Here is a 24,946-nt window from a genome sequence, read left to right on the forward strand (position 1 = left end):
GGAAACACTTTTTTATTGGGATAATGATAATAAACTTTTCAATTTTCCAATTGAAAACCAAACCGGCATGGCAGTTTTGGGAAAGCATAAAAATGAGAATTAACGACCATCGTTACGGAATCATTAATAACCAGAATAACATGGCACGAATGTCCGCGCCATGAATCTTCATGAAAAATGGACGAATGTTAAAGTGTAGTAAATAACAGGTTAGGAAAACCTTGGCAGTGGCGGGATTTGTTAAGTTGGTACTTGCTACATACATCAATCATTGCCAACATAAAGATGTAGGAACGATAAGTCGCTGCTAACACGTAGTTCTTATTTCTATCATAGATATTAGGTTTGATATTAAGGCTGGGTTGCACCATCTTACTTTAACTTTGACAAACGTCAAAAATCTGTCAAACTTCATACAAAATACACCGGTTATCGTTAAAGTCACGGTTAAAATAGAGTGGTGCAACTCAGCCTAAGTCTGTGGAGACTTCTTGGCGGGAAAGTGAAGCTTAACCTTAACTTTAACCGTAACTATGATTTTAAACGGTGTTTTTGTAATTTAGTTCGACAGACTTTTGTCGTTTGTTATTTACAGTAATATAGTACAAACCAAGGATAGAGTTGTTTTGTTTTTTTAAATGTGTTTAGCCAAATCGTCGCTTGCCTCTCTGACTGACGTAACTGACATTTGCAAAATTTTCAGGCGATTAGACAGATCGATTCGTCTTGCAAAACTGATTATGATGGTGTAGATAACTCAAGTTTCAAAAAAAATGTCAGATACGTTAGTTCGAGAGGCAAGCGACGAAATACTTAAGAGCCATTTCACAAAAAAGTTCCGCGCGAATTTAGGTACAAACTGTCAACGCAACGTAAAAAGAGTAAAAAGAACGCCGAAATGGACAAAAAAATCTTGAGCCGTGACCGTATTAAGACTTGATATAAGTTATTAATATTAAGGTAGAATAAGGTATTAAAACTTGATAAATTAATTTAAAATTTTAATAGAGTTTATGTAATCTTTCAAAAAATTTTATATTTCGATTAATAATAATGAAACACGAATAGGTATAATATGTAAAATATATATTAAGTACAAAATAAAGACAGTCACATAGTGAAAAAAAAAATGCCCTCTTACAGCTCTATCATCGGACCCTGGATATCATTTAGGGACGAAGTATTCGTCAAGGCGAATCACACAATCCCAAACTCCATGGGGTTCTATTGTTTTGTTACGGAGTTGCAATGGAGGTGGCCATTGCAACTCCTCCAGATCCATTATCAGACAGAGCTAAGAAATAAATAAATAAATAATAATAATAATTATTAAACAAATAACTAAAATATTTCATCTAACTATCTTACTTGTTACTAGTCTTACTAATAGTATAAATACGAAAGTTTGAATGGATGTCTGGATGTTTGTTACTCTTTCACGCAAAAACTACTGAACAGATTTTGATGAAACTTTACAGTACAGCACAGCAGTACTAGGCAGTCTGTGTTCAACTATCACTCGGGTCGGACGTTCCTATCGCAAAACCGTTGGTTCACTCAGTTCCGATACGACTCTAGTGCTGTGTGTAATTATTCTCGTGAATACACTGAGTTTATTAATTTCTACGAGTGGATTTCATTTTGCCTGAGACCTACGCCATGAACCCTGAAAAAGAAGACCCTGTCGCCAGCGACAGCGACACTTATCCATCCCTAGCGTTGACCAGAATTGTGCGCATACTCTGGAGCATGCTATATACAACTGGCCGTCGGAGAAGCATAGATTTCCCTTAAGTCTACTCCCGCTACCATATGGCACTCCGCTAAAACTCGTGAGGGCGCCAACACTTGCTTTTGTGTCGAAAATTAGTATGAGCAGCGCACGTGGTTGCCCGTTGTAGGCTCTATGCAACCACGCTATTTTAAACCGTGGCCCCTAAGCATGAGATGGGAAACTGCACTCTCTTGAATTCTCTTTAATTTGATGGTATTAGGGGAATCCTAGGAACGAATACAGACTTTACAATGGAATCTCCTTATCAATGTTGAGACATTGCGAGTTGCAATGTTACGTTTTCTTGCAAACTGACCTTGATTTTTCAAACACGTGTCAAAATAAAAAAATAATTTAAATCAAAAGCTCTAAGGAATATTTAATTGACATCAATTTCGAAGCAAGCACAGATCACAGAAACTTAAGGGAGATGTGACAAGAGCCGCCCCGTTGAGCCTTGAGCCGGTGTCGCAACAATATGCCCAAAAACAGAACATATTGCTTGTGAAAGCAATGATGACAGCAGCGCACAGTCTTTTATTTTGCCTTAGAAGCGGACATCCCTGTTTTATTAATTCAATCGTTAGATATTACTATTATGTATAAAATTGATGAAGGAACCAGTAGTTGTATTTGCTTAGTTTCGAAGAAATATTCGATATTGTGATTTTATAAAAAAAACCAGTCTTGGATTACTAATGTTTGGCCAAAAAACGTTTCCCAAATTATCACATCGCAAACAACGTTTCGCAAATTTTCATTTGGCAAATTCTCATTTGGCAAAACAACTTATTGCAAACTTTTAATTCGCAAATGTCGTTTTTGGCATATTATTGTTTAGCAAATTATTGTTTGGCAAAGTATGTTTTGCCAAATGTTTCATTTGGCAAAAATATTTCACGATAAACTATTTACAAAATAATTTGATTGGTGCATAGAATGGAATACAAATTAGCTTGTGGTTATTATTTTGTTTAGTGGGTAGTTAATATAAAATTTCTTCTAAATTAATTTTCTTATTTCATTCTTTTTATCGAAATTTCCAAATGATTCATTAACAATAGAGGTGATTCTGGCGCTCGGCGGCCGCTGCCGCGGCACGCTTCGCTCGCCTTCGCGCATTAAGGGTCACTGTTCTAACCTAACCTAACCTACTATTTTCTGCAATACCTACTTTCTGCAACCATCCTATTTTCTGCAATCTCTTTGTTTTGCCTAAAATTCTTGTGAAAACCATGATCGTATGCTTTGATTTGTGGGTAATAAGTATGTGAAGTGTCAATTTGACCAAACAAATTATTTGGGATATAATATTTGGCAAAATAAAACATTTGCTATATAAACATTTGCCAAGTAAAATTTTGCCAAATGATAATTTGACCAAATGAATTAGTTGCGAAAAGTACAGTTGCTAAAAGTTCATTTGGGAAATGAAACTTTGGCGATAAGTTGTTTGCGAAGTGAAATTTGGCGAAAAGTAATTTGGCCAAACGGAAGGATACCACCAGTCTTAGAAGCATATTTTCTAAAAAAATTACATTAAGTCAGAATTTTGTAAATAAATTTACCTATCACTATAACGTCTACCTTTATGCAAAAATAAATGGTTATTGCTGCAGTAATTTAGAAATTATTTAATAATTTATGATTTTCAGAAAACATTTTTTTCTCCGTTGTCCTAGAAAATTGGCAGCTATATTTACTTTATATTGATGCATGATATAATTATCTATAATACCTGAAAATATGACTTGCCTATCCCGTGGGAGTTCGAAGTTACGACTAGAAAAAATTGTCCAAAGTAATATTGACTAAGGGCATCGGTCAAAACCACTATTAACTGAAATTTGCACTCAAAAGTGGTTTTGATCGATTATGAGTTTTGACTGCAACATATACAGGGTGTCCCGTAATGTAACGTCAAGCCGAAACTGGGTGTTGAGGCAAGTTATGCTGGTTATCAGAAAAATATAAAAAAAAATCTATGTGGCATTTTGTCAAAATAATAGGCATTTAAACAAAAACAAAAAATTCTACTCCCGGTGACGGTCTTTTTACTCGTGTTGCCACAAATCTTCACTTTTTCCAAATTTTTTTTTTGTTATGTAACCCTGAATAATGCTTCTCTAAATTGTTATCAAAATTACAAAACCAGCTGCTCCAGCTTGGATGAAAAAAATACATTATTCCCAAAAAAATTTTGAAAAAAAATTTTTTGCCTAGTTTAAACTGACTGTACTGAAAAAAAATTGTACTACGCGAGTATGGCAAGTGACGTCATAATTTGGCGCATTTAGTAAGGATTTCAAAATGGTATAACACTTGGTAAATTCTTGCTGTGATTGTCGACAATTTTTGTTTTTTTGGAAATAATCCCGTTTTTAACTTTATCTACCTTGGTTAAAAATTATTATTCTAATGTGCCCAAAATTCAAGAAACTTTTGTCATCATGACAGTAATTAGTAGTTGACATACTGTGACAAAAGTCACCCGTGCGTGCGCGCCGTTACTACCTGCTCTGCCTGCACTTGTACTTGGTAACAGGGATAATAAGGATATGAAGTTTTGGTTATGGATACGGTTACGGATATTAGAATAATATTATACCGGTTTCGGTTACGGTCACGGGTATGAAATCATTTCAGATTATCTGAAAGTTTCGGATAATTTCGGTTACGGAATTATTAGAATTTCAAAAATGTAGGTATAATTCAAATAGCAAGATGCTGCGTGACCCACATAGCTACTTTATGTACCAACTAAGACGACACCTATGTATGATAAAGGTAAAACAGGCTGGCATATTAGATGGTGCCAGGGAATGCCAGACAAGTTGGTAACAAATATTAAAATTTAAGGTACAATTCCAAGACGGGCCGCAGACCGCAAACTGCAACCGCAAACTGCAAAATTCTATGAAATCGGCAGCGCGGCATTGCAGCTGCGGCGTGTATACTGCAGATTTCATAGAGTTTTGCAGTTTGGAATACTTGTACCCTTAGACTCCACCTTTATCCGAAACTATCCGTAACTTTTGAATCAGTTTCGGTTACGGTTATTGATATTTTTTTATTTCGGATATCCGATAGTTTCGGTTATGGTTACGGATATCCATAATATCCCTGCTTGGTAAGATGGACCTCTCCGTCCCGCTCATACCTTTTAAAATGGCTTCTCCACCTCACTTAAGCCAGAAACTTGAATTTTGGGCACATTAGAATAATAATTTTTAACCAAGGTAGATAAAGTTAAAAACGGGATTATTTCCAAAAAAACAAAAATTGTCGACAATCACAGCAAGAATTTACCAAGTGTTTTACCATTTTGAAATCCTTACTAAATGCGCCAAATTATGACGTCACTTGCCATACTCGCGTAGTACAATTTTTTTTCAGTACAGTCAGTTTAAACTAGGCAAAAAATTTTTTTTCAAAATTTTTTTGGGAATAATGTATTTTTTTCATCCAAGCTGGAGCAGCTGGTTTTGTAATTTTGATAACAATTTAGAGAAGCATTATTCAGGGTTACATAACAACAAAAAAATTTGGAAAAAGTGAAGATTTGTGGCAACACGAGTAAAAAGACCGTCACCGGGAGTAGAATTTTTTGTTTTTTTTTAAATGCCTATTATTTTGACAAAATGCCACATAGATTTTTTTTTATATTTTTCTGATAACCAGCATAACTTGCCTCAACACCCAGTTTCGGCTTGACGTTACATTACGGGACACCCTGTATAACGATGTTTCGAAAACGATAGGATTTCCAATAAGCCGCCACAGGGCCAACTCTATAATTATCAAACTCGACCAGACAAATTAATAATGGTAAAAGCAATGAATTTCAATAGTTATCTAACAAAGGCATTAAAACCGTATTGTTACGGACGGCATTTAAAAATCTAAAAAATATTCGGATGACAACCCTATTTACATATAAATTTTCTAAACTCATAGAAATTAAAATATCTTCGAACTCCCACGGGATAGGCAAGTAATATTTTCAGGTATTATAGATAATTATATCATGTATCAATATAAAGTAAATATAGCTGCCAATTTTCTAGGACAACGGAGAAAAAAATGTTTTCTGAAAATCATAAATTATTAAATAATTCCTAAATTACTGCAGCAATAACCATTTATTTTTGCATAAAGGTAGACGTTATAGTGATAGGTAAATTTATTTACAAAATTCTGACTTAATGTAATTTTTTTAGAAAATATGCTTCTAAAACTGTTTTTTTTTTTATAAAATCACAAAATCAAATATTTCTTCGAAACTAAACAAATACAACTACTAGGTCCTTCATGAATTTTATACATAATAGTAATATCTAACGATTGAATTAATAAAACAGGGATGTCCGCTTCTAAGCCAAAATAAAACACTGTGCAGCGACGTCATAATGTAAACAGTTTACATTGCTTGCATAGTACTAAAGATTATTCGAACGTTAAATACTAATACCAGAGTGGATAATGAGCACATATTTTGATTTCTTTGTGTGTGTGAATTTCTAATGCGACACTGAGTTTCGAACTCAGCGCATTACTTAGCTAGCATCTCTCTCTATGGAAGCAAGTTATCTCCAAAATAACATTCTACACCTTTTTAACCTAGTCAGGTAATAATTTTATTAAAATACGAAGCACTTCATCTATTAATAGGATAATATATAATATATATTAGAAGTTAATAAATTAATTATGCATAAAATATAAATGTTACGGTAAATATGATAAATGTGAAAATTATGAATAATCGCCGGTTATTATGAATAATTACCTCATGATTTGGTAAATGTGATTAATATGAGATCATTTATGTGTGTATAAATCTAAAAAGGGCCACCCCCGCCGCTCCTTAACTTATTTTTCACTTTAAATCAAAACAATGTTTTATAGGCATTATGGGAAAGTAACGTAACGCAAAAAACAGTCCAAACTCACTATGCCAAATTATATTAATAAATGATATCAAAACGTTCAAAATGTGAGGCTGTACATGAGCGCTGTACACGAGCCGGTGTTCTCTTTTATGATATTTGTTAGTATTAAGATTACATGATAAAATAATCACTGATAAATGTGATTAATTTATCACTTTTACCTCGCCTGTCGGTAATTATTCATAATAACCAGCGATTATTCATAATTTTAAATTTATCACATTAACCGTAACAGATAAGTATACCACTTACATACTTTTTTAAATAATTTATTAATTAAAATAAATACATACATAATTATACATAGTTACACCCAGACCCGTCAAAAAAATTCATCATTTCAGTTTCTGCTCGGCCGGGAATCTAACCCGGGACCTCTCGGCATATTAGTCCGTTTCGAACCACTACACTAAACGGCCGACTTGAAACAGGGACCTCTCGGCATAGTATCAAATGTATTTGGTCGCCGTATAAATCACCGTTTCACGACACGAACGCACGTAAACGTCATGGCGGGAAAAGTGACACAGGTCCTGCCTTGACGGGCGCTCGCGCCATACTAATCGATGTCGGCTTGCGTATTGTAATTTATACTGATATTCACATCAATATTTTGACAAAGTGGTTACTAATATTTAAACAATAACTGTAGAAATCTATTCTACAATGCATATTCTTTATTTTGGGATACTTTTATTGCAGTTATTGCTGTGTTTTTAAACCAAAAACCACGATCAAAATGTGACGTTAATCTTCAAATTTGCCAAATTATTTTTAAATTTTACTCAATAATGGTAGTGAAATTCAAGAATCCATTTCATTAATGGACAACAAGAATATATAACTTATTATATGAGCATAAATAATAGATACAGGACTTTGAAATTGAGTCTGCGGCAATTTTTCCGTAAAATGGTTGTGGGAGATGGGGCACTGAGAATTAAGCAAAAGAGTTTTAGTAAATCCGTTTCATTAATGGTCAACACTAAGGATTGACCTATCTTTCGCAGTTATTCAATAATATCTGGGTGTTGCTTAAGATAGTAATTCATGCTTCCAAAATCTTAGAAATTCGCACGAAAATGTAAAATGGCTCTTAATACTCAAGTTGGCAGATTATTTACCACTAAGTAGGTAATTGTTCGTGAACATGCATAAGTGTTGGTAAATGAAACAAAACAGTGCACCACATCACTTCAAATTCTCGATCAGTAGTTCGATTCCCATCGACTGCCGGATTATTGTGGTGAATCCACTCCTAACATACCTAACCATAATATTTAGCTTAGCTGGAAAGATTAATGGGAAATACGGGAATATAATAAGTGCCCTACTTACTATTACAAATAATTTGTAATTTAAACAAAAATAAGTATTTTGTTTCATGTCTTTCACCAAAACTTGCAAGCTTTGTTGTTCAAATCATTGTATTTGTATAGAAAAGAGAATTGTTTTCGAATAAGTATCGCTTCTTCTCAGCACTGGCCCATTTATTGTCCCGAAGCAGTGGTAGGGTTAATACTGGGACGTGTAAAAGTGCTTTTTAAAAGCCTTCTGCAAAAAGAAAATGAATTACAAAATTTTAAATTTAATAATTTTACTTGTGAGTGGTGTCGAGAGTAACTTTGAGCGAACTTCTCGAAAAAATAAAACCTAAACTTCATCTAGATAAAATTGTCATAAGTTATAAGTGACTGAGATCATTATTAAATTCTCAAAATATCTCTAAATAATGCTTTATAAATGTCTCAAATGTCAGACAACTTAATTAGAAATAAGACGAGTCAAAGAAAGAATAATAAACGTACATTATCAAAATTATTTGGGGAATCCCCTTCAATTAAGTCTAATTGACGTTTTTATTTTGCTTCAGCACGTATCAAAGGTAATTGAAACATTTGCTGTAATAATTTTCAGCTGTATTAGAATTGTTTTAGGTCTATTTTTTAACAAATTGTTGATTACGAAATGTAGATTATTCCTGTTGATTTAGGTCTATCATCCATCATTCCATCATCGGGGAACCAGACGCAGGTTAGCGTACCATCCCTATATTGTTGACATTCCACCAGCTCGCACTAAGCGTTTCAGTGACTCTTTTATAATGCGAACAGCTAGGGACTGGAATTCGTTGCCTGCTGCTGTCTTTCCCGAAAACTATAATCCGGGCCTTTTCAAGGCGATAGTGAATAGGCACTTACAGGGCAGATATGCACCATCCTAGATTGCATCCCACTTAACATCAGGTGCGATTGTGGTCTAATAACTGCCTTGATACGCATAAAAAAAATCATTATATTAAATTCATCATCATTTCAGCCACAGGACGTCCACTGCTGAACATAGGCCTCCCACAATGACTTCCACATCGCCTAGTAGCTGGTTGGTAGCGGCCTGCATCCAGCACCTTCCTGCTAAAACTTTATGAGGTCGTCTGTCGTCGTAAATGAAACAAAAATTAAATTATCATAGAAATCTTTAAAAATAAAAAGCATGGAACGATAATTTGCATTTCTTAGCCGATCAGGACTTACCGACAATGTGAAAATATAAAATGTATTAATCAATTATCTCAATTGTTATTGGTATGTAAAATGTATTTTATGAATTTCACACTGAAACTGTAGTGTCCGTTATACGATAAATATGCATAAAAAGATGATATTTCAATGTAACTACTTAATTAATTTGTAAATTAGCTACGTAAGAAAAAAAACATACAAACCGATTTGAGAACCTCCTCCTTTTATTGAAGTCGGTTACAAATGCATAAAAACACACATAAAAATTATAATATTTGGTTGAACAGGCACAAGGTATAGATGTACAGGTCAAAATATTATGTATACAAGGTGATAAGCACCAACCATTTTTCCAGTCCTACCATTTCTGAGAATCTTTTCAACTCAATGGTCACAATAAGTATGCAGCCCTCGGAAAAGGCATAATATGTTCGTACCCTTTATATTAGCGCCATACCCACGATTTATTTTCGTGAAATCCAGGACCTGTTCAGGTCCGGGGCCCCTGGGGAAACGAGAAAAAGGGGCTCTTAATTTAGTGTTTAATATGTTAAAGATCTTCATTGTCTCAGGTGGGAATTGAAACCAATCGCTCATTATGTGACTGCTATGACCGCTACGTAGACATTGGGTCATTGCGAAAGGTCGTGGGTTCAAAACCTACCAGTGGCAATCGATATTTTCGAGTTTTTAAAAATTTTGTTTAAGAGAAATCATGTTTGCCAAAGTTGCTTGCCAAAGACTTTTAAGTATTCTACTAGACAAGCTGTTCAGAATAAAAATTGTATAACAAAGAAGGCGTGCGCCGCTGTTTCTTAAAAAAATGCACATGTGAATAAGTAGTGACAACGTTTTATTCGTCTTACAAATTGATCGTTTATTGAATTCAACCTTCGTAGTATATCAGCTCTTCTCGCTTGCGTGCATTATAACTAAAATGCCACTGTTTAAATTGACCTGCTGTCCGAACTATACAAATCGTAGTAGTTTGTCTCTGGAGCCCCAAGGCCCCTTTTGCCCTGAAGCCGGCGCAGGCCAAATCTAATTCTGCGAGAAAAATCGCGCGGTTGACCTGTTTCGTCTAGAAACGCGTTTAATGAGAGGTTTATTAAAGTGCCGGCACCAGATTCGTTTATTTTAAGGAAAAATACGGCCCTGTTTTTTTCTTGTGCCCTAACTTATGTTTAAAGGTGATACTATTTGTTGTTTAATAGATAGTGTACATATATTATAAGAATTTTAAACTTTCGCGTTCCATTTCAACAAAAATAGATAAATACGGGTCACACCGCAACATTTTTATATGAGTTACGTAGGTACTCACGGCTTGACGTTTCGGCTGCTATGCTGTAGCTGTAGATCAGCGGTTCCCAAACTTATTTTGTCTACTGCCCACTTTGAGAATAAATTTTTTTTAGCGCCCCCATTTGTAGTCGAGAGTCGAGTGCTCAGTAGGTGTCTAAGAGACCTCCTAGTAAATGACGTCTCCCAAGCCTCTACACAACGTCCCGATTTTTTTCCTGGGTCTCTTACCGCCCCCCTTTAAGCCTGCAGCGCCCACAAGGGGGCGTTATCGCCCACTTTGGGAAATACTGCTGTAGATCATAAAAAATGTCGCGTTGAGACCCGTGTTTCTCTATTTTAGTAGATAGTGTACACTTTCACTTCTGAATTTCTTCCGCCACTTCAGCATAATAATGTTGTCCCGAAGTGGTGGTAGGGCAAGCTATATTGGTACATTTAAAAGGGCTTTTTAAAAGCTCATTTGTCGAAAATAAATACATATATTTTATGACTGCTGTGAAAGGTGCAGTGCAAACAAAAGTGTATAATAGTGTTACCCTAATGGACGGTAAGTGTTAATGTCATTCACTAATAGTGACTGGCATCAGGCCTCCCCAAACATCTCAGCGTAAAGAGCATAGGCTAAAACCTCCATTTGTCTTTTGGGTGAGTTAGAGAGGGTCGTACTCTTGCATTGGAGACCAAATAAGCTGATGATGTTGACTATAATTTTTAGGAGCGACTCAGAATCAGTAACTGAATCGATTTACGTAAAGAAAACAATTTAATTTAATTTAATGCTGTTGAAATATTGTTAAATAAAATAATTTTTATCCGCAGCGCGCGGTTTCAAAATTGGCTCACGTGGATAGTTTGCTGCGTTCATAGAAAAATACGTACACACAGTTAACTGCAAATCTTAATAGACATAATGGTGCATGAAAATAAGCGTTAACTTTTAAAAAATAAAAATACCACGATCAAAAATAATTATGATAAAGTTTTATGTATTGTTAAATTGTTCTATAGAGCTTATTAAAAAAATGGATTCTGATTGCAAAGTCACCCTGTATATTCAATGTAGATGTAATGAGGTATAACAGATACATAGATAAAATATTAATTCGTGAACATAGGAACTGAAGCTACGCGATGCAAAATAATTTTCCGCGAAAAAACACTTCTCAGAAACCAGATAGCTCACTTTCGGTTGTCAGAAAGAATCAAAAGGCAATTCGTTATGGTCTCCATCTGATATTAAGTTTATTATTTATTCAGCCATGTTTTTGTGCAAACGATAAAAGCATAGAATTCTAAGGTAGCGTATGAAATCTTAGTCATAGAATAGGATTAATGGATAAAATAAAATGTAGAGTTAACTTAAGGCATTTTTGTTGTAAATAAGCTCTTTATCATAAGTATTTAGCTTGTGTTATTGATCTCCATATCGTTCAGCCAAAAGACGTCCACAGCTGGACAAAGGCCTCCCCCAAGGTTTTCCACAAAGACCGGTCCTGCACCGCCCGCATTTAAGCACTTCACGCAACCTTCACCAGATCGTCGGTCCACCTAGTAGGAGGCCTGCCCACACTACGTTTTCAGGCTCGTGGTCGCCACTCGAGAACTTTTCTGCCCAGCGGCCATCAGCTCTACGAGTTATATGCTCCGCCCAATTTACGGTATTAAATTTTGTAAGATAATATGGCCATCGTATCAGTAGATGAATAGAATTTTATTTTTAATATAAAATATAAAAATACTTTTATGACTTTCGTTTGCTCTATAAACCCGTGCCAGACAATCTCTGATTTTCACGATATTATTAATTTCTCTTCAGTGGGCTAATTCAAATGCATTTGTCGAGAGTAGAAATCGTCTGTCAAATAATTTTCTAGTAATCAATTTTGAACTGATTGTCAAGGTAATACAGTTGAAAATTGAATATCAAAGCCAGACTACGCCTAATGTCAGATCAGCCGATGGTAGATGCCAAATTTCCAATATCGCGTACGAAGACGGAGAACTTTGTCAATATAGTGGTACATAAGGGTCATAATTAGTGGATGCCGACGATTTTCGCGCTGTCATCTCAACGACTGCCCACCCTTGTCGTTAGAGCAGTCGACTGGATAGAAAGCATGGAATTAACATGGTGATTGATAAACTAGGTGCAAATAAGCATAGGTATTTTATAACCACAGAATGCTTTTTGCTTAAATTTGAAAATAAAGGATATTGTTCTGCGTCCATACATCGTTCGCCCCAAGACCCCCAAGCAATGAAATAATTATTTTTATATGTGAAATTACTTAACGATTGTCACCTTATACTCCACTAGCTTTTCGCTCGCGGCTTCGCGCGCGTGGCCTACATTAGGTACCTACATATTTTACGGAACCCTATTATTTTCCAAAATAAAATTTAGCCTGTTACTCGTGGATAATGTAGCTTTCGAATGAAAGAATTTAATAAAAACGGTCCAATAGTTTTTGAGTCTATTCATTACAACCAAACAAACAAAGTTTTCCTCTTTATAATATTAGTGTAGATACTTAAAGCACGGATAAGCGGGAGATTCGTTACAATAGGAAAAATGCTTCAGATTTTGAGCTTATTAGCATAACAGAAGTACATTTCCATTTTCTATCTTCTATAGGTACTTATAATAAATCTGTAGAGAGGTCAACTCTGTACATGAAATATATTTTCAAAATAACTATCAGGGGGTGATACTGATGCCAAAAATGCAATCAGTAAAATTTTTGTCTGTCTGTCTGTCTGTATGTTCCTTATAGAAACAAAAACTACTCGACGGATTTTAACGAAACTTGGTACAATTATTCTTCATACTCCTGGGCAGGTTATAGTATACTTAGGAATTCCCACGGGAACAGGAATTAGCGGGAAAATCCTTTTGTATGAAAAATCTAAACCGCTTAAGTTAGACGCTTTAAATTTCGCACGTAGGTACTTTAGTAAACTAATTCCCACGGGAACTGGAATTCGTGGGAAAATCCCTTTGTATGAAAAACCTAAACCGCTTTAGTTAGACGCTTGAAATTTGACATGTAGGTATCTTAATAAACTTAAAGCTTAGTTACAACAGGATATTGCAAAATTCCCACGTGAACGGGAAAAAACATTTGAACGAAAAAATCTAAACCGCGTAAGATAGATGAAGGGGGTAAAACGGGATCCACGCGTACGAAGTCGCGGGCGGCCGCTAGTTGCTAATAAAACTATTTATTGTCAAGAATTATATGTATAATAATGCGAATTCCCGTTCCCGTGGGAATTAGTTTACTAAAGTACCTACGTGCGAAATTTAAAGCGTCTAACTTAAGCGGTTTAGATTTTTCATACAAAAGGATTTTCCCGCTAATTCCTGTTCCCGTGAGAATTCCTAAGTATACTATAACCTGCCCAGGAGTATGAAGAATAATTGTACCAAGTTTCGTTAAAATCCGTCGAGTAGTTTTTGTTTCTATAAGGAACATACAGACGGACAGACAGACAGACAAAAATTTTACTGATTGCATTTTTGGCATCAGTATCACCCCCTGATAGTTATTTTGAAAATTATATTTCATGTACAGAATTGACCTCTCTACAGATTTATTATAAGTAGGTATAGATATGTAGGAGAGACGTCTTAATTACACTTTAAATCGTAGATCGATAAAGAACCCCTTTGTCAAACCGTATGAATAGCAGCAAATAGAACTTTGCGTATTGGAAAAATAGGAATGCCTACGGAAAAGCCAAACATTTTTTAAAAAGAAGTTAATATATTTTACTTACATTTAAATCCAAAAATATCTTTATTCCGACCCAAGGGTAAGTAGGCAGTTATGTAGGTATAAATGAAAATACGTATGTAGGTACTTATTATTTATTAATGGTCATGTTCTACATTTTCTATTAAATATGGGCCCAATACATCAATGATGTCGCCATCACAACAAAGTACCATAAATGGTTTAACGAGATTCCGATATTTGTATAGGGAATAAGTTTTTTTTTTGGTATGCATAATTGCTACTTTTTTGCACATAAATGTATGTATGTATGTACCATCCATGATGACAATAGCCTTTCTTTGTGGTAAATCGTTTCCTGGCTTCCCGAAAAGAGACTGGAACATAAAGGTTTCTTTGGGCTACTTCCTCTCTACTAATATGTTGTAACCCTAAATGTGCTGGTACGAAATGTTCCTCCATCATACTGCGTGCTTTCATTACATATTTTGTAAGAGTACTCCTTGAAATGCCAAGTAATGTAGCTATTCTGTCATCTGAATCACCGGTCCTCAGCTTCATTAAATAAGCACCAACTGTAGTAATTCGTGCTCTCTGATAGTATCTATGGCAAAGAAGATCTGAAGGACGAATCTGAAAATAAAATAAAACATCAGATTCACAGTTCAACAATAAGAAGAGCAATATTTATATAGGATTAACGACTTTTGTGTGTAACGGAATAGTAAGATGAGTGATGAAAGATAATTTATGATTTGAACGCTGAATGATGAGGAATGATTGGTCTATGGAGGAAACGAAAGGGATGAATGAGGAACGAGGATTGAGAGTGAGAATAGTGGTAGTTTAAAAGAGTAGTCTGTTGTTATGCAGGAAGTATAAATAAAACTTTACTGAGTTTATTTGGCTCAGGGAATTTTTAACTGGCTTTATAATAGTAAAAATTATGTTTAATATTATGTAAGTAATAATATTGCAATATTTTAATAATATAAGTCTATTTGTATTATACAGGGTGGAACAATAAGTGATCTATAACACTTTTAATATTGTGTGGCTGGCATACATTTAGTATGGAGGCTGAAAACATTGAATTTTCGGATAGATCCAGTTAATTCTGTAACTATTTACTGATACCGTTAGAAAGAGCTCGTGAAGCACTTTCAGGATGAGTAACCAGTTTTTCGATATCTTGTGTAGTTTAGAAATAATCGAGTGAGATCACTTATCGTTTCCACCCTGTATAACCTGTATGGATGAGAGTAGTGGCAGATTGAAAGCAATGGAAGGAGTTGAAGGATGGGAAGGCTGATTCGGAAAAAACCTTTTTTATTATTATAATAAACCGGCATAATTATTTTTATGTATTATAAAACTGGCAGGGCTGTTACCTCTCTGGGTTGAATCCAATTTCGAACAATGTTTAATATATCTTGATTATTCTCTGTATCCAAACAATGACTTCAAGTTCGCAATAATGAACAACCACATCCAACACAAACTTGTTGGTGACCTACCGGGGCACCGGTTGGCATATCTGGAGAGTCTTGTGAAGTAGGTGTGGTATCTCTTTGCAATAATGAGTGACAAGCCCCACAGATGTAGTCATTTGCAGTAACCTGTTTAAAAATAATAATAATTAGAAATAAGTTTAAAAAATTATCAGTTTTTAATGTCCCGCACTTAAATTATTTTATTTTAGTATTAATTTACAGAAACCAATAACTTTACAAGAATTAGACTGATTGTATAGCCAATAGCATTTTATTAAATAAGGATTTTAGCGTGCATTACCTCTAATGGAGTTAGTCGTTCCACAATTATGTTCCTGATGTTAATATGATGTTGAGTGTTAGTTCTCAGGGACATGAGCTGATGTGAACGTGATGGCTCTAGTGTTCTACTGCAAAGCACACATTTTCTGCTAAGATTTGAAGTAGATGCGTTTGTGTTGTATCTTGGGCTTGGGTCCATCATGTTGTGCATATAAGATCATGAGCTGTAACCTGTAAAAATAAATAGATTCATTGCATGCCATGCCACACATACTCCTGTGCGTTGAATAAATTGAGCCGCAAACCATAAAAAAAATGATAATTCAATATTATGTGCTGTTAGTAGAATTTTGGGTCAGAGGGTAGGGTTAAACAGCTTTAGTAAATAAGCATTGTTGTTATAATAATTAATTATGACGTGTTACAAACTTAGTTACAAAAAATAATAATCTAGTAGTAAGACTACTAGATTATTAAACTACTAGTTCCAAAAAACAAAACAAAACAAGCTTTCATTGAGAGCAGGGAGATAGTGTCAAAGTAAATAATTCCTTAGATTTACACCAAAACCAGCTGGATTGTCAACATAATTTTATTGTTGTTTCGCTCATGCCTCCATTGCGCTGTACCATCGACTAGTTTCTTACAATCGAATCGGGCCTGGCTGTCCACACTGTCCAGGGTTGAACCACAGATAATAGCGGAACATTCATTTCAAGACAACCCGCCATGAGAATGGCAATTCAGAAGTTTGGCAAGGCTAGTACTTATTCATAAGATTGCAGAGCAAAATGTAGGTACTTACCGATCGAGGTGCTGCTAGGGTTCCCAGGTCCAAAATCACAAAAGCCGGACTTTGTGTTTCATTTGGCCGGACATTTTAGTCCAAAAGCCGGATTATTGCAATTATTGTCAGCTCATGAGTGAGTACTATCATCATCGGTTGCTAACCAACATCCTGTATGCATGCGCTTCATATGATTCTGTGGCTCGACTTTGCCTGGCGTGGCAACCAAATAAAAAGCCTAACAAAAGCCGGACAGGCCGGACAAGGCAATAATTGGCCGGACAAGACCCTAAAAAGCCAAACATGTCCGGCTAAAGCCGGACGCCTGGCAACCCTAGGTGCTGCCCATTGTTGTGTATAATTAAGTTGCTCATTTTCTAACACCATAGAACCACCAGCCGAGCCTTGGCCGAGCCACACAAAAACAGTAAATCCCAGGCTGAGTATGTCGTTATTGCAATCAATCAGAGTCCGTTTGAATAGCCAAGTTTGTAGTTAATAAAGTTCCGAAAATAAAAGCTAAAACACAAACGAATCACAAAGAAGGATCAAGCAAGACAGCAACACAGCAAGAGTGAGTGAGAGAGAAAAGGTGATGCGAGTGAATGACAATTTGACTAACAAATAGGGATGTCCATTTAGAATAGACATAATCGATTAAATTGATCGTTTTTGAAAAATTTTATTTTTAAACATTGTGTTGCTATAAATATTTATTTTATTTATTTAATAGGACAACCAACAAGACATACACTGGAAGACAATCAATATTTACAACGTATTTAACTTAATCTAAGTGCTGCCTTAATTATAGGTTGCCACGGCATGCAATAGTGGACTTATACATAAACAGTGTCTACACTTAAAGAAAAGAGTAAATATGTAAATGTAGGTAAATAAATGTGATTAAATATACATAAAATGCAATAATCCACTGAAGCGCTGCGGGCGCGGCGGATCTGCGCCCGTCTAAAGGTCTAATGATTAGACTCTAGTCTAATCGATCATACCATTATTTACTTAAATCGAATTAAAAAAGCGCATCTCTGTCTCTGCTCTGTCAATATGTCGGTGACTTTGATTTCGTTTAAATACTTTTAAAATATTTTTTCGAACTGCAACTTGTCCGATAGGTTTGGAAACTTGCAAGTAAATAAATAAAATATACATAAAATTATGGTACATACTAAGTCTTTGAAAATCTTAGGGCGATTTTTATCAATGTCCTTTGTCTGCTCGATTGCATTGATGGTAAGGAGCAATGGTATTATCTATAATATCATTGGTAAGGAGGGACTGTTCTAAATACATATTATGATAGTTGAGATGGTTGAGAATATTTCCGGGTCGATCGCTTCCACCTTCGGCCTAGATAGTACCTACCTACCTACTTATACGCCAAACTATCTTATGATTGTTATGCATTGTTAAGTAGGGTTATAATACCTATACCTAATTATGATTGTTATGCATTGTAAGTAGGGTTATAAATAATTATAATTTACATAAGCAGCAGGTCGGTTATTTTTATTTAGGCAAATGTAATATTTTCAAAGACAATACGTACGATCAGATATTAAGATCAAAGATAAAGATTTCTGCTGTGAAAAAAAAAAAAACAGCTAACTTCTATATCAAGTTCCAACGTCGCTATACGTACCTACCTACTTAATGCTACTGGATTATACGTTCATAGCTCAGAAGTTTAGTCCTTTCCTTTTTCAGCAGTGTTTAGTAAGAATATTATTACAAATGGGCTTTTAGGGATTTTGTTCACATGGAATAAACGACAAAGTTCTTAGTTACTTATCCAAGTAGTAGTAACATATATGTAGAAAACAGGAACTTAGATGCCAACGAAAGAAAATAGGCTATCAAATGTTGTTTTGGGGACTTACCTTTATAAAAATATCACATTTAAAAATTCATACCATTTGTTGTTATTTAAAAAACAATGTCAATTTTGACGATTAACTGAAAGTCTATTATCTATGAATATAGTAGCGATATATGGTATCCAGCGGCAATGGCAGTGCAAAATTTTGACAATGACTGTAGTTATCATACTTCGAGTTTGTCCATGGAGACGGCAAAAGTCCTTTAGTTGGCCATAAAGTAAACTTAACGGAAAATGTTACTTAATTGATACCGAGGCGCAACCTGGAAGCATTGCTAAGTGTGCTCCTCGTTACTGGTTCATCGTTCGTCATCGTCATTGTTCGTAAAAACCGGGTCGTGGCAGGCAAATAATAAAATTAGTCTTATGTCTTCTCCCTTATTAACTTCGATGGATAAATAGCTAAACCTCCTTGCGCGTAACTGACGTTTGTTGGAAAACCGATTTTTTTAGGCCATCGGATTTTAATTTCAAAAGTCATTGACCAATCCCAGTTCATATAATAACTATTATGACGTTTTCTATTGGCCAAAAGATTTAACTCTCTAAAAATCCGCGTGCAACCATATCCTGCTTAAATATTGTGCACTTTATTCAGCACAGATTAAACAAGCTAAATGACAAATAGAATAGATTGAAATGACAGATTGCACTTGAATTACCCTACTGATTATTTTTCGCGTTATTTATGATTCCAATTTGAATTCCATCTTAGGATAGCAAGTCAATTAAATTTTTAACATTTTATTTCTCTTTTGATCGCATTAACTATGCAATTACTAATAAATAAGAGTAACAGGATTAAACAGGCTAAAATAAGGATCTGGAAAGATCAGGAAGGAGATACACCCAAACAATGTGGCAATGGGCAGGGCACATAGTACGCAGAACTGACGGCCGATGGCAAAATCTAGTGAGAATATTTGTCTTTAGACAAAGCTATTTATTTTAAACTAGCGGCCGCCCGCAACTTCGTACGCGTGGATTCCGTTTTACTCCCTTAGGGGTGGAGTTTCGTAAAATCCTTTCTTAGCGAATGCCTACGTCATAACATCTACATGCATGCAAATTTCAGTCCGATCCATCCAGTGGTTTGGGCTGTGCGTTGATAGATCACTATGTCAGTCAGTCACCTTTGAGTTATATACGTATAATTATTTAGATTTAGATGAATGATAAAATAATGTATAAAAAATGTATGACTAGACGAGTAAAACCCTTATTTCCCTACAGGGTTAGATAAAATTGATATTTAAATGTCACATGAATGCAAATTGATATTAACTGCAAAGGCAGTAGAGGGCGTTCGGTGATATTTTATTTTCTCCAGAGAATCGCAAAAAATATATTGCTCTTGGAATTTCAGCGATGTTTATTTATAAGGTTTTCGGCAAACAATATTAATTTTAAGAAAATATAAAGCCATTTCTGAATATTTATGTAAGTAAGAGATACTTTTGAATGTAATAGACATGACAACGGTAGATCATAATCATCATCATCATCATCATCATCATCATCATCATCATCATCATCTCAGCCATAGGACGTCCACTGCTGAACATAGGCCTCCCCCAATGCTTTCCATGCTGCCTGGTTGGTAATGGCCTGCGTCCAGCGCCTTCCTGCTACCTTTATGATGTCATCGGTCCACCTTGTGCGACAACGGTAGATACATCAAGCTAAACGTTCTAAAAGCTAATGAAATATTAATAAAAGCTGTTTTGCAAAAAAATATACCTACTTAGTCTAATATACGTTTAATGTGTCTTCGACTGTGAAAAATATTGCTATCTTCAAGTTACCAGGGTTTTTGCAACATAGATTACATGAGTAGATAATAATATGTAACATGAATGTTTTGATCAAAATTTAAGCAAAATCAGTTTATTGCTGATCAAAACGTAATAGAGAGACTTTATAATTTATAATAATGTGGTTCCACATGGCTACTTCACATCACATTTTTCATCAAGTTTAATCAGCTGCTATCTGGTTTTACAAAATGCTTCACTGAGCTTTTACCAAAGCTCGGTAAAAATAAATCTATTTCACACGCTCCGCCATTTTTATCCGAGGGTATCTCGACCCAAACAATTTAAAAGAAAATTAACCCGTCAGGATGGGTGTAGGTACTTATATGAAAAACTAGCAGAGAATTAACGCAAGATATATTATTCTAGGAGATTTTCTATTGTTAACTCAGATAACGTTTTAGGGCTTAAATTATCTTGAATAAAATGAAAATTTAACCTTTTTGTCGGTAGGATTCATTCAACTGCTACTTTCCTTCGTTTCAGCCAAATCGTCGCTTGCCTCTCTGACATTTTGCAAGATTTTCAGGCGATTAGACAGATCGATTCGTCTTGCAAAATTGATTAAGATGGTGTAGATAACTCAGTTTCGAAAAAAATGTCAGATACATCAGTTAGAGAGGCAAGCGACGAAATGACGTCTGTGGCGATAAAAGCAAGTTTTTGGTCAGTTTGGTTGGTGGTAGGGCTTGTTCGTCCGCCTGGCTAGCTACTACAATCTTACTTAAGTCTATCGCCATAACAACAATGTAACAGCATTGTTGTGTTCCGGCAGTTGGAGGTAAGATAGCTAGTTCCTCTTTAGTTAAGGATTCCGGGTGAAGCTCGCTTCCACTTTCGGCCTGGTCATCACTTTTCATCAGGAGAGATGAAGGCCAAGAGCTTTCTCGTTGTGGACAAAAAAGACGAATGGACAAAAAACGGAATGGACTGTCGTCTGCGGTGTTTCCGGACCGATACGACCTGCAAGCTTTCAAGAAAAGAGCGTATCTTCACCTTAAAGGCCGACAACGCACTTGTAACGCCCCTGAGACTTCGGGTGTCAGGTGTGACACTTAGCATCAGGTGATCCGTCTGCTCGTTTGCCTCCTGTCATATAAAAAAAGACGAGGTCTGTCGAGACGACTATAAATTAAATGTCTCGGTTTCTGCATTGCGATTTTTGCCTATTGAGCATGCTTATCTTCTAATTGAGTATGGACTTTTAACTTTTTATATTAAATTCGTCCTTGAGTACAAAATGAGCACGCTCAAGCTCAATTTCTCTATTTAGAAACCGGGAAATAGCTTTTTTTTGCATCAGAAAGTAGGCATTTGACTGCAATCATGCACCTGACGTTGGCAGGAAGGCGCTGGACGCAGGCCGCTACCAACCGGCCAATCTGGAAATTATAGGGGGAGGCCCATGTTCGGTAGTGGACGTCCTGTGGCTGAAATGATGATGATGATACATGATGTTATGAAAAATGCAGTCTAGGATAGTATATATCTGTTCTGTAAGTGCCTATCATGCCTTGAGCCTTAATTTCCTAAAACCAATATCAAGTATTTTTGCGAATTTGAAATACGAAAATACTATCCGCGTCCAATAATTGAGCGAGGAAGGCACTTATCCTAAAAATAACCGGTCTTATTGGCTCTCCAGGCTTATTGAGTTCTCGTGTTTACGAAGAGGCGTGATAGATAAGAACATTGGTTTTTAATTTCGTAAATCTATTCAAGCTTATATTGCTTTTCCATTTGAATTCGTTTTAGTTATAAAAATATTATTCTATAGCAGGGGTGGCCAAACTCTTAACCTGTGAGGTCTACTTATGCTCGAAAATATTACTTGCGGTCAACTGCAAGGTAGAGTTTAGAAAAGTGAAATAAAACATTTTAGCAGCAAAAATACTGCCACGTTACGACAGACCGAAACTCTCTCGGGCTATCAAAATCGTCTTCGCGGTCATATCGCGATCATAATTTCAGCCAAAGAAGGTTACTCCAATGATTGACCGATTTATTTGAGATATGTTTGGCATTTTATATGAAAAAATCGTAGAATGTATAAACTGTACATTGTAGGTTCGTTTCAGCCAAATGACGTCCACTGCTGGACAAAGGCCTCCCCCAAGGTTTTCCACAATGAACGGTCCTGCGCTGCCCGCATCCAGGCTCTTCCCGCGACCTTGTAGGTATATCGCCAATATTACATTATCTTGTAAAGCTTCTTATTTATGAGTAAGGTAATGGCAAAAGGGAGTATGACATAATAAAGTAGGTAATCGGATCACAAAATGTATGTATATTATTCTTGTATACAAATGTAAGAGCTTTATCTTCTAGTAAATAAGACTTGCAAAGAAAGTCAGTGTAACAGAAAAATAGCCTTCGAAAAAGAGTTACTTTTCTTAATGAGCATTATCTATGTAATCCTACAATAGTTTCAAGTACATATTTACGTATCCGTACCTACTTACTTAGCCCGACAAAAAAAAAACGTATCGGAAAACGCAGCGTGGGACGTCCACCCACAAGGTGGACCGACGACTTGATAAAGGTAGCAGGAAGGCGCTGGATGCAGGCCGCTTGCAATGTGGAAGTAATTAGGGGAGGCCTATGTTCAGCAGTGGACGTCCTGTGGCTGAAATGATGATGATGATGATTTACCTACTTATTTATTTATTTAAACTTTAATGCCAAAATAAATTTGTACATAAGGCGAACTTAATGCACTAAAGCATTCTTACTTGTCACTATTATTAGTGTGATCGCTACTAGGTCTTTAAAGAAATCATTGGGGAAGTCCTATGTACAGCAGTGGACGTCCTGTGGCTGAAATGATGATGATGATGAAGAAGACTATTGTTTAATAGATCAATTAAAACACAATGCTTCTAACACATCCTTTCATACTAAAGGCTCCAAAAGACCTAGCCTGGAAAAATTAAAGAAGAGTTGCTTGTTTATGTATCATGATAACAAATATTTGTCAGACGAACATACTCGTTGGTACTTTATGTATATTGATTGCAATGTAATGTTTGTAGAGGATGTACGACGGACCTTAATTTTGTTTTTGGTTGTTTTACATTTGGGATCTGTTTACGGAGCTTGTGTACTGGATGTATGAAAATGAATGATAGTCTACACATGGTACAGACCACACAATGTAAAGGTCGAGTCGCATATCTGGTAAGCAAGTTAAGCCACTACTGGCACGATGAGAAATAATTTCTACAATATAATAATGGTCCCACATAGTACTGGCACAGTGTGAAATATTATTTCATACATTGTCTTGGAACTCACAAGTGAGTAGATGAGGATGAAAGAATATTTTGCATTGTCCCGGAACTGTGACTTCCGTGATAAGTGTGAATTAACTTAGAAACTTAAAGGTAGCTTATTTCTGAATAAACTGAGTAACGAAAATTCTGGAAAGAAAACTTCGCATCCCAGTTTCTTCCCCTTAGGGTGTGAATTTTGGAAATCTCTTAGTGCATTGACTACGTCAAAATGTCAAAATTTTAGCGCGGTTTGGGCTGCTCAGTCAATAACAGTTGCCATTAATACAAAACGGTGCTATTTTGTAAAAAAATCTGTGCTAAGAAACTCGTGTTTTAGGTACTTACTGTAGTATTATAACTAATAAGTATGTAGATACCTTTATCCTTGAGCTAAGCTACGAATACAGTGTCGCATTTCTATTCAAAGTTTAGAGTGCGTAGATACGCGTGTCAAGTTTGAATCAGACCCCTCATTAAGAGCTTACACTCCGTTACAAATGGGTCTCAGAGATACAACATCTTAAAATATAAGCACCACAGTACATCAAGTCAGAGATAGGTATTAGGTACAACATCTTATAACGTAAGGGCGACAGTACATCGAGCTAAACCTGTTATGGAGGTTATTTATTTATTTGCTTGTCACATGGTAAATAAATAGAAGTCAGACCTTGCACACATGACACCCCGTGGTGGCACCACAAAAATCGAAAAAGAGGTTACATAAACTTAGAGTAGGCGCACACCGTTGATTTTTCGTCGGCCGATAGTTTAGTCGGGCAGTTGATCAGTATGGGCATGTATGGGAGTGCGCACACTACGCCGATTCGATTTGGCCGATTCTTCATACAATTTAAAATCGGGCACAACTATCGGCCAACTAAAAATCAACGGTGTGCGCCTACTCTTAAAGAGAGGTAAATTTTAACCAACTTCTTAACAATATTTTTTATTTCTATAAAAAACAAAAAACTGCGACGCACACCTGTTTGGACCGACAACCTCAAGAAAAAAAAGTGAAAGATCATTAATAATCTTAATGTATTAGTTCTCGATGTAGTGAGACCACCATCAGTAGTCTGCCATTTGAAGATTTTTTTATGTTCACAAC

The 24,946-nt window shown here is 35.7% G+C and overlaps 1 protein-coding gene and 1 long non-coding RNA gene across 2 annotated transcripts in view; one reads left to right on the forward strand and one right to left on the reverse strand.

The window, feature by feature from the left end:
- Positions 1-24,946, forward strand: part of LOC135083713 (octopamine receptor beta-1R-like) — a 101,186-nt gene that overhangs the window by 10,075 nt on the left and 66,165 nt on the right. The gene's annotated exons all lie outside the window — the stretch shown is intronic.
- Positions 14,419-16,482, reverse strand: LOC135083837 (uncharacterized). Its single transcript, XR_010259720.1, has 3 exons — positions 16,085-16,482; positions 15,682-15,909; positions 14,419-14,923 (listed from the first exon to the last, which is right to left on the reverse strand). It is a non-coding gene; the product is annotated as an uncharacterized LOC135083837 (long non-coding RNA).

Source organism: Ostrinia nubilalis, chromosome 24 (genome assembly GCF_963855985.1).
Source record: "Ostrinia nubilalis chromosome 24, ilOstNubi1.1, whole genome shotgun sequence".
In the NCBI taxonomy this organism is placed as follows: domain Eukaryota; kingdom Metazoa; phylum Arthropoda; class Insecta; order Lepidoptera; family Crambidae; genus Ostrinia; species Ostrinia nubilalis.